Source organism: Dreissena polymorpha, chromosome 7, assembly GCF_020536995.1.
Source record: "Dreissena polymorpha isolate Duluth1 chromosome 7, UMN_Dpol_1.0, whole genome shotgun sequence".
Classification (NCBI taxonomy): domain Eukaryota; kingdom Metazoa; phylum Mollusca; class Bivalvia; order Myida; family Dreissenidae; genus Dreissena; species Dreissena polymorpha.
The window spans coordinates 34,052,970-34,064,197 of record NC_068361.1 but is presented as its reverse complement, the minus strand read 5'-3'; the positions used below and the strand labels follow the sequence as shown (position 1 = coordinate 34,064,197).

General features: G+C 35.3%; 1 long non-coding RNA gene across 1 annotated transcript; it reads right to left on the bottom strand.

Moving 5' to 3' along the window:
• Positions 1 to 8,112: 8,112 nt before the first annotated feature.
• On the bottom strand, positions 8,113 to 8,757 carry LOC127837488 (uncharacterized). The gene is made up of 2 exons (XR_008029312.1): positions 8,530 to 8,757; positions 8,113 to 8,367 (listed from the first exon to the last, which is right to left on the bottom strand). It is a non-coding gene; the product is annotated as an uncharacterized LOC127837488 (long non-coding RNA).
• Between the last annotated feature and the right edge of the window lie 2,471 nt (positions 8,758 to 11,228).

The window sequence follows — 11,228 nt, the reverse complement described above, 5'->3', positions numbered from 1 at the left end:
CCGCAAGTTGAGTAATACAAAGTGTGTTTTCCCTCATACATGAAAATACGTAGTTTCTTTTAAAGCCGCGAGTTGAGTAATACAAAGTGTGTTTTCCCTCAAACATGAAAATACGTAGTTTGTTTTAAACCCGCGAGCTGAGTAATACAAAGTGTGTTTTCCCTCAAACATGAAAATACGTAGTTTGTTTTAAACCCGCGAGCTGAGTAATACAAAGTGTGTTTTCTCTCAAACATGAAAATACGAAGTTTCTTTTAAACCCGCGATTTGAGTAATACAAAGTGTGTTTTCCCTCAAACATGAAAACACGTAGTTTGTTTTAAACCCGCGAGTTGAGTAATACAAAGAGTGTTTTCCCTCAAACATGAAAATACGTAGTTTCTTTTAAACCCGCGAGTTGAGTAATACAATGTGTGTTTTCCCTCAAACATGAAAATACGTAGTTTGTTTTAAACCCGCGAGTTGAGTAATACAAAGTGTGTTTTCCCTCAAACATGAAAATACGTAGCTTGTTTTAAACCCGCGAGTTGAGTAATACAAAGTGTGTTTTCCATCAAACATGAAAATACGTAGTTTGTTTTAAACCCGCGAGTTGAGTAATACAAAGTGTGTTTTCCCTCAAACGTGAAAATACGTTGTTTGTTTGAAACCCGCGAGTTGATTAATACAAAGTGTGTTTTCCCTCAAACATGAAAATACGTAGTTTGTTTTAAACCCGCGAGTTGAGTAATACAAAGTGTGTTTTCTCTAAAACATGAAAATACGTAGTTTGTTTTAAACCCGCGAGTTGAGTAATACAAAGTGTGTTTTCCATCAAACATGAAAATACGTTGCTTGTTTTAAACCCGCGAGTTGAGTAATATAAATTGTGTTTTCCCTCAAACATAAAATTACGTAGTTTGTTTTAAACCCGCGAGTTGATTAATACAAAGTGTGTTTTTCCGCAAACATGAAAATACGTAAATTGTTTTAAACCCGCGAGTTGAGTAATACAAAGTGTGTTTTCCCTCAAACATGAAAATACGTAGTTTGTTTTAAACCCGCGAGTTGAGTAATACAAAGTGTGTTTTCTCTCAAACATGAAAATACGTAGTTTGTTTTAAACCCGCGAGTTGAGTAATACAAAGTGTATTTTCCCTCAAACATGAAAATACGTAGTTTGTTTTAAACCCGCGAGTTGAGTAATACAAAGTGTGTTTCCCTCAAACATGAAAATACGTAGTTTGTTTTAAACCCGCGAGTTGAGTAATACAAAGTGTGTTTTCCCTCAAACATGAAAATACGTAGCTTGTTTTAAACCCGCGAGTTGAGTAATACAAAGTGTGTTTTCCATCAAACATGAAAATACGTAGTTTGTTTTAAACCAGCGAGTTGAGTAATACAAAGTGTGTTTTCCCTCAAACATGAAAATACGTTGTTTGTTTGAAACCCGCGAGTTGATTAATACAAAGTGTGTTTTCCCTCAAACATGAAAATACGTAGTTTAATTTAAACCCGCGAGTTGAGTAATACAAAGTGTGTTTTCCCTAAAACATGAAAATACGTAGTTTGTTTTAAACCCGCGAGTTGAGTAATACAAAGTGTGTTTTCCATCAAACATGAAAATACGTTGCTTGTTTTAAACCCGCGAGTTGAGTAATATAAATTGTGTTTTCCCTCAAACATAAAATTACGTAGTTTGTTTTAAACCCGCGAGTTGAGTAATACAAAGTGTGTTTTCCCGCAAACATGAAAATACGTAAATTGTTTTAAACCCGCGAGTTGAGTAATACAAAGTGTGTTTTCCCTCAAACATGAAAATACGTAGTTTGTTTTAAACCCGCGAGTTGAGTAATACAAAGTGTGTTTTCCCTCAAACATGAAAATACGTAGTTTGTTTTAAACCCGCGAGTTGAGTAATACAAAGTGTGTTTTCCCTAAAACATGAAAATATGTAGTTTGTATTAACCCCGCGAGTTGAGTAATACAAAGTGTGTTTTCCCTCAAACATGAAAATACGTAGTATGTTATAACCCGCAAGTCGAGTAATACAAAGTGTTTTTCCCTCAAACATGAAAATACGTAGTTTCTTTTAAAGCCGCGAGTTGAGTAATACAAAGTGTGTTTTCCCTCAAACATGAAAATACGTAGTTTGTTTTAAACCCGCGAGCTGAGTAATACAAAGTGTGTTTTCCCTCAAACATGAAAATACGTAGTTTGTTTTAAACCCGCGAGCTGAGTAATACAAAGTGTGTTTTCTCTCAAACATGAAAATACGAAGTTTCTTTTAAACCCGCGAGTTGAGTAATACAAAGTGTGTTTTCCCTCAAACATGAAAACACGTAGTTTGTTTTAAACCCGCGAGTTGAGTAATACAAAGTGTGTTTTCTCTAAAACATGAAAATACGTAGTTTGTTTTAAACCCGCGAGTTGAGTAATACAAAGTGTGTTTTCCATCAAACATGAAAATACGTTGCTTGTTTTAAACCCGCGAGTTGAGTAATATAAATTGTGTTTTCCCTCAAACATAAAATTACGTAGTTTGTTTTAAACCCGCGAGTTGAGTAATACAAAGTGAGTTTTCCCGCAAACATGAAAATACGTAAATTGTTTTAAACCCGCGAGTTGAGTAATACAAAGTGTGTTTTCCTTCAAACATGAAAATACGTAGTTTGTTTTAAACCCGCGAGTTGAGTAATACAAAGTGTGTTTTCTCTCAAACATGAAAATACGTAGTTTGTTTTAAACCCGCGAGTTGAGTAATACAAAGTGTGTTTTCCCTCAAACATGAAAATACGTAGTTTGTTTTAAACCCGCGAGTTGAGTAATTCAAAGTGTGTTTTCCCTCAAACATAAAAATACGTAGTTTGTTTTAAACCCGCGAGTTGAGTAATACAAAGTGTGTTTTCCCTCAAACATGAAAATACGTAGTTTGTTTTAAACCCGCGAGTTGAGTAATACAAAGTGTGTTTTCCCTCAAACATGAAAACACGTAGTTTGTTTTAAACCCGCGAGTTGAGTAATACAAAGTGTGTTTTCCCTAAAACATGAAAATATGTAGTTTGTATTAACCCCGCGAGTTGAGTAATACAAAGTGTGTTTTCCCTCAAACATGAAAATACGTAGTATGTTATAACCCGCAAGTTGAGTAATACAAAGTGTGTTTTCCCTCAAACATGAAAATACGTAATTTCTTTTAAAGCCGCGAGTTGAGTAATACAAAGTGTGTTTTCCCTCAAACATGAAAATACGTAGTTTGTTTTAAACCCGCGAGCTGAGTAATACAAAGTGTGTTTTCCCTCAAACATGAAAATACGTAGTTTGTTTTAAACCCGCGAGCTGAGTAATACAAAGTGTGTTTTCTCTCAAACATGAAAATACGAAGTTTCTTTTAAACCCGCGAGTTGAGTAATACAAAGTGTGTTTTCCCTCAAACATGAAAACACGTAGTTTGTTTTAAACCCGCGAGTTGAGTAATACAAAGTGTGTTTTCTCTAAAACATGAAAATACGTAGTTTGTTTTAAACCCGCGAGTTGAGTAATACAAAGTGTGTTTTCCATCAAACATGAAAATACGTTGCTTGTTTTAAACCCGCGAGTTGAGTAATATAAATTGTGTTTTCCCTCAAACATAAAATTACGTAGTTTGTTTTAAACCCGCGAGTTGAGTAATACAAAGTGAGTTTTCCCGCAAACATGAAAATACGTAAATTGTTTTAAACCCGCGAGTTGAGTAATACAAAGTGTGTTTTCCCTCAAACATGAAAATACGTACTTTGTTTTAAACCCGCGAGTTGAGTAATACAAAGTGTGTTTTCTCTCAAACATGAAAATACGTAGTTTGTTTTAAACCCGCGAGTTGAGTAATACAAAGTGTATTTTCCCTAAAACATGAAAATACGTAGTTTGTTTTAAACCCGCGAGTTGAGTAATACAAAGTGTGTTTCCCTCAAACATGAAAATACGTAGTTTGTTTTAAAACCGCGAGTTGAGCAATACAAAGTTTGTTTTTCCTTAAACATAAAAATACGTAGTTTGTTTTAAACCCGCGAGTTGAGTAATACAAAGTGTGTTTTCCCTCAAACATGAACAAACGTTGTTTGTTTTAAACCCGCGAGTTGAGTAATACAATGTGTGTTTTCCCTCAAACATGAAAATACGTAGTTTGTTTTAAACCCGCGAGTTGAGTAATACAAAGTGTGTTTTCCCTCAAACATGAAAATACGTAGTTTGTTTTAAACCCGCGAGTTGAGTAATACAAAGTGTGTTTTCCCTCAAACATGAAAATACGTAGTTTGTTTTAAACCCGCGAGTTGAGTAATACAAAGTGTGTTATCCCTCAACCATGAAAATACGTAGTTTGTTTTAAACCCGCGAGTTGAATAATACAAAGTGTGTTTTCCCGCAAACATGAAAATACGTAGTTTGTTTTAAACCCGCGAGTTGAGTTATTCAAAGTGTGTTTTCCCTCAAACATGAAAATATGTAGTTTGTTTTAAACAAGCGAGTTGAGTAATACAAAGTGCGTTATCCCTCAACCATGAAAATACGTAGTTTGTTTTAACCCGCGAGTTGAGTAATACAAAGTGTGTTTTCCCACAAACAAAGTCATCACATCATCCAAATCAATACAATATTTGTTTGCGTATTGATTGAGTATATTTAGCACGATTATATTTCTATATCTCGTGACAGTGTACGTGCTTTGAGAGATGCAACCTTACGATATCAATTGTTTGAAATCTTTCCGTTGTATTTCTAAATGCACCATTATTACAATAAATGTGAGTCTTTAGAGAAAACCTTGTTATTGATATTTCAATGGGTTTCGTTCTTGTTTGTTGATGTACTTCTATTTATTCTAGCAACATGGCTTTACAGCACTATAGTTGAACCAACGATGTTAGCAATATAACGTCATACTAAGTCTTCGCACCATACGAGCTACAGTTATTTGCAACATGATATACACATGTTTAAGCACAACCATTGTTGTTTACATCACGGAGTGTATATTGACCTCTCATGTAGAGTCCGTGTTTACATCTAGACATTTTAAGATTCACACAGAGATTAAACATGTTCTGAGTTGCCATGAAAACTAACGAAATCAACAACCGCAACACATGTGCACATAACATAAAGGTGTAGAATCAAGAAACAACATTTGTTACATCTTAATATTCAAATGGTTTAAGAATTAGCTTTACAGTAGAAATTTACGTTTTTGCTTAACGATTTTGAAACCGGCTTTAACGCACATTGATCATACTTAATAGAAATCAACTTAAGATAACATTCAAAACTACGTTTTAAAACGTAAACGTACTTTAACAGTCAAACGTTTCTCAACTCACACGCAAATCAGTGATAGTGCATAGGTATCCCAGGTAATAATTGTATATATCACAAATCAACGGCACATTTTCTAAACGAAAGTATACATTCCCGTGTTCTCATGTGCCGCAGTGTTTGTTTATATTTAAATCGGACGCTGTCAAGCGAGAAGGGCGATAATCAAAAACGCTCTTGACAGCGGCATAGCTGTAGTAAAGAAACGACAAAAAGCAAATAGTATGCTCGCTTGTTTTTGGTGTCCATCGTATTTACAGTTCATGTATTTTATGCATTTAATGTATTTCATGCTATCAACGGGATTCAGTTTACCTTCTGTAGCCGAAGTGTTCATAGTAATGCCCGTGACTGAACAACTAATAATAAATCAGAGGTACTGCAGCGGAGAAAGACCGTAGAAACATTTTAATCAGGTACGGGACCGGGAACGAACTATTAAATCCCTTGTTAACAGCCCTTCAAGTCCAGTCGGCCTAGTTAAAAGCAATGCCATTTTCATGCAAATTAGGTTGTGAAAAACGTGATAAACTATAACGGAAAATAGTTGCTTGATGATGGGTTTTATGAAACATGCCTATTATATGCATTTGAAATCTGGTTGAGTAACGTTTAAACCGTATTTCGATTATCATATACATTAGTTTATACAACGCAACAAAGTTTGCAGTTAATAAGTACAGTTTCGTCCAACTTTTACTTTCCAACACATCTTAAAGTATTAGCAAAGTAAGATAGTGAAGATAGTCGTACTGCCTTATACACAGGAAATAACTCTCCGTACTAGGATTTTCCACTGAATATACGCATATAGACACTTGTAATTATGTTTAACCCTTTACTAAATGTTGAAAAATACATAACTACGTATAAACTGTTTTGTGTATCGTGTATAAATATATCATAAGCCAGAGAAGTATATACCATATTAACTTATCAACGTCTCTTTGTATAAGGTAAATCGTATTTACAATTGCGTATCTGGTAACCTCGTACGCGTCAAACTTCTAACATGTTATAGGTAACTAGTATTTATCATGGAGTACATGTATCTCAACTTACAACTTTACACTCTGAACGGATAATTCGCTCACGCGACATGTGTTTCCAACAACCGCGCCAACCTCCGCGCAGAAATTTGACTGGAGCCAACATAGCTGGATGAAATCCCTGCCTTCATAACCAACCACGTGATGACATCATAGGCACGGGGTACAATACTTTTACCGTTATTTTTTTCTTAAATTAAGCACGGATGGCCGAGTGGTCGAATCGAAACACTTTTACTCCAGTGGTCAGTGGTTCGTGCCCAGTTGAGGGTTACTTTTTCTTCCTTTAATTTTATTCTTGTTTTTTACTAGAGCGTTTTAGATCCAATCTTTACATTTATCAATATAAAGCATTAAATGACAAACTTCAATACATGCCAAAATCTGTATTAAGGCCCCTTTACTGCATTGTAATTATAACATGTTGATATAATTTTTCTGCATTTTGTCTGGGTGTGACTCTTTAGAAAAGTGCGCATTTATGATGACATGCAGACATATTATTCAGTAATTACTAAAACAGCATGGGTTTTAAATGGACATTGCAATGTAAATATATCACTGTTTATTTAAAACAAACGTTAAATACATCAATTGCCATTAAATGTGTGTATTTATATTTTAATGTTTTTCCCTAAACTGCCTTTGTATACATGTCTCTCCCAAAACCAGGTATAAACGGAGCGTGTTTGCCATTGTTTGCCTGAACAACGCGTTTAAATGCCTATTTTGAAAGTAATGCGCAATGCCCATTTGCCATTCCGGAAAAACACTAAATTATACTTAATGGACATTGCAATGTAAATATATCACTGTTTATTTAAAACGAAAGTTAAATACATCAATTGCCATTAAATGTGTGTATTTATATTTTAATGTTTTTCCCTAAACTGCCTCTGTATACATGTCTCTTCCAAAACCAGGTATTAACGGAGCGTGTTTGCCCTTGTTTGCCTGAACAACGCGTTTAAATGCCTATTTTGAAAGTAATGCGCAATGCCCATTTGCCATTCCGGGAAAACACTCAATTATACTCATAACACTGACACGAAAATCACCTTTAATGGTTCTTCCAAAGGCCACAAGGGACGTCAATACGCTGAATCGAGGTTCGATTATATTTTCATCGTATGGCATATAAAGTACATGTACGTTGGCACCAAACTATTGCGTTGCGTAATGTGTCTTTTTACAATGGAAAAACAACGTCAATATTAGTTTCGAGAGTTATGGACGTGGTTTAACAATTTGTTAATGAAAAAGAAGTTCGGTCATGAAAATTAAAGTTAAAATTCGCATACGAAGAATCGGGTTCACTTTGAATTGAAACACAATATTTGGTTGAATAATTCAAGCAGAATACAGCGTTAACGTAAAAGTTAAAAGCAATTATCTCTTAATAAAAAACATATGGGAGTTAAAACTCCCTTTAACTCTACGAAATTCTAGCGTTTTACATTTAAACTTGTACATGTGTAGTGTTAATTGTTTTGCTAATTTACATACAGTATAATTGTATTTGTATGGCAATCTGCGAGCAGGTTTAATCGCCCACGAGATATAACACAGCAATTCTGTTTGAGGAGGAAAAAAATGTTGCGATTTTCGAAATGTTCTTATGGGGCAAAGAAAAGGGACTACTGAAAAATAACATTATTATATTCATGAACAAGGGACAAAATTGTCACAAAACCAGGTTTTCATTGTGAAAAAAAAAATCTGATAAAGGGAGAAAACTCAAACTGAACTTTTGAAATGACCAAAAAAAATTAACCCCCTTTGTAAGTTTTTTTTTTTTTTTTAATCTATTTTTAGTCGTGGCGACCTTGACATTGGAGATATTGACGTGATTCTTTCGTGGGACACACCGTCCCATGATGGTGAACAAATGTGCCAAATGATTTTAAAATCTCACAATGAATGACATAGTTATGGCCAGGACAAGCTCATTTATGGCCATTTTTGACCTTTGAACTCAAAGTGTGACCTTTACCTTGGAGATATCGACGTAATTATTTCGCGCGACACACCGTCCAATGATGGTGAACAAATGTGCCAAATGATTTTAAAATCTGACGATGAACGACATAGTTATGGCTCGGACAAGCTCATTTATGGCCATTTTTGACCTTTGAACTCAAAGTGTGACCTTGGAGATATCGACGTAATTATTTCGCGCGACACACCGTCCAATGATGGTGAACAAATGTGCCAAATGATTTTAAAATCTGACAATGAACGACATAGTTATGGCCCGGACAAGCTTATTCCGCCAGCCCGCCAGCCCGCCAGCCAGCCAGCCAGCCCGCCAGCCAGCCAGCCCGCCCGCATTCGCCAATCTAATAACCAGTTTTTTCCTTCGGAAAACCTGGTTAAAAAGTATGCAACACGAAAACATCATTTGACCTCTAAACTATCCCATGCATCATCAACATGACCGCATATAACATATTTAAATTAAGGCATACGTTGGCAAAGCCTTGCATCATTATCAAGTATTCTTAATCATTAAATGAATACAAGAGGGCCACAATGGCCGTAAAGCGCTAACATCCGTTCATTGACATCAATGAGTTAAGCCTTTACCTAAGAGAAGGTAAAAACTTCAGAAGCGAATAACAGGAAAACATGAATGAACAAGAAATGTTTCCATAAGGCAAGGCTACCCCTACATTCCACTTTTGTTTTAAATGTCCGCTTAAGTCAGACACACGCTGCTTTTGGCTAAATTTGACTTTTGACCTTTTAGTGTGACCTTTGAGGTGATGAAACGGTTTTTCCCACAAAATGCCTGTCGTCTCCTCTTGGTTGTCATTTGTGGTAAGTTATCATAATAGCATTATGAGTGTCAAAGATACAGTCAAAACAAGTTTTTTAATGACCGAATTTGATTTATAAATTCTCAAGTGTTCCCTTGAAATTTAAGGTAGGGGAAACGTTTTAAAAACTAATATTCACCTTATAACGGATCGAATTCGTGTTTAAAATACATCAATATAAAGCAAAGTTATGACTGAAACAGGAATGTTAAAGCTGTTTTATGGTAAATATTTAATGGACCTTTACGTTTAAAGTTGACCATTGAGGTAGGGAAATGGTTATTACAAGCCTCACTTCGTCATAAAATGGTTTACTTTTGGGTTTTTATAGTTCCCTAAATATGTGGCAACGTAATGGCTAAACGAGAATTTGTAAACTGTTTTATTGCCTAAGTTGATCTGAGACAGGAAATTTCGTCCACGATTACAAAATGACCGATTAAAGACGTACAATGCAACTGCTATATGCTGCTTTATTTGAAATGGGGCTTTTCAATCATCAATCATCGAATACAACAACAAGCATATGATACACACAAGTAATCTGAACTTTCATACATAAAAAAGCAGCCAACGGCGAGTTACTGTGTCAGGCATATATGCAATATTAATTTATTTCCAGAGTGTAAACAAATCTGATTATTTTAGATCTGATTTGATTACCTCGTTTTAGAACGCACGTAATCCAGATTTGAGCTCGGTCTAGAAATTGTCAAGACAAACTTTTGGCCGACGTTTCATAAATATTGAGTCACAATTTTGGCCTCAAACGTGGTAGCAATGCTTATATGAGATTAGACATGTCGACTTTGTTTTTTGACGGAGAAGACCGTGATCCTAGAAATGACAAGATAAACATTCCTATTCAGTATCATTAAGAAAGAATTATGACTACGGCCACTAAAGTGGTTATAAGGTTTTTCTTATATTTGACGCAGAGACTTTATCGCCAAGTGTTATTGTCCAAGAAAACATTCTCACCGAAATAATCAAGAATGAGTCATACTGTCAGTTTCTAGAGTGGTAATACGCTGTGTGTTTTTTGCTTGACCTTGTTACCTAGGATTTTGGCCGCAAATAATCCATATATAAACTACAGTTGTAGCAGTTTGAACGTTTTATCATGCACACGTTATGCCGCAAAAGCAAAAACTAACCGTCGTGCTCAGGGAAGCAAATACAAAAACATGCAAAGAGGACCACGACTGACATGTAGCGTCCACATGTAGCGTTCACTTGAGTTCACGGACACCAATTACTTAAGACTTGATCTAGTTTTAGACCTCCGTGACCCAAAATCCAATTTTGCCAACATAATGTCAAAATAAATGCTCTAACAACAAGAACCATTAAGACTGCGTCATAAATGTTTGCCTAGAGTGGTATCAAGTAGATTATACAATAAGACCAGGTTACACAAAGTTGTTGAGCGAATCTGCCCAAACTTTGACCTTGGCCTGCCATTGTTTAGAGTGGTAATAAGAGTTTTTATGGTTTGACCTATATATGAACTCAATCCGGAATGAAACTCGTTCTAGATATTGTCTAAATCAACATTATAATGAGGTTCCACCCAGATTGAGTCAAAATGTTATAATAAGGATATCTTATGAATTTGAAATGGTGAAATATTTTTGACTCACGTAACTTAGATTCAATCTTTTATTTGCCTATTTATTGTCCAAGTAAATATTGTGGATAATATTATCAAGAATGAGTTCTTAATGTGGCTTACAGAGTGGTAATCATGTTTGTTTTTTATTCGACCCAAATACCCATTCTGGGGCGAACATGACCAACCTTGGAACTCGGCGTAGACATTGTAAATATACACTTAAGTTTCATTTACGTTCTCAAAAGAGCTTACTTAACAAGAGTGTTTTGTTTAACGTATATTGGAACTCGACCATCTTGTCAAAAGTTGATGATTTACATAACACGACGCCGGACTTGGGTTGTCACAAAAACTAACCTTTGGCACGTCGTGCTCAAAACAGTTAAAAACAAATACAATGCGGGTTATGTTTTA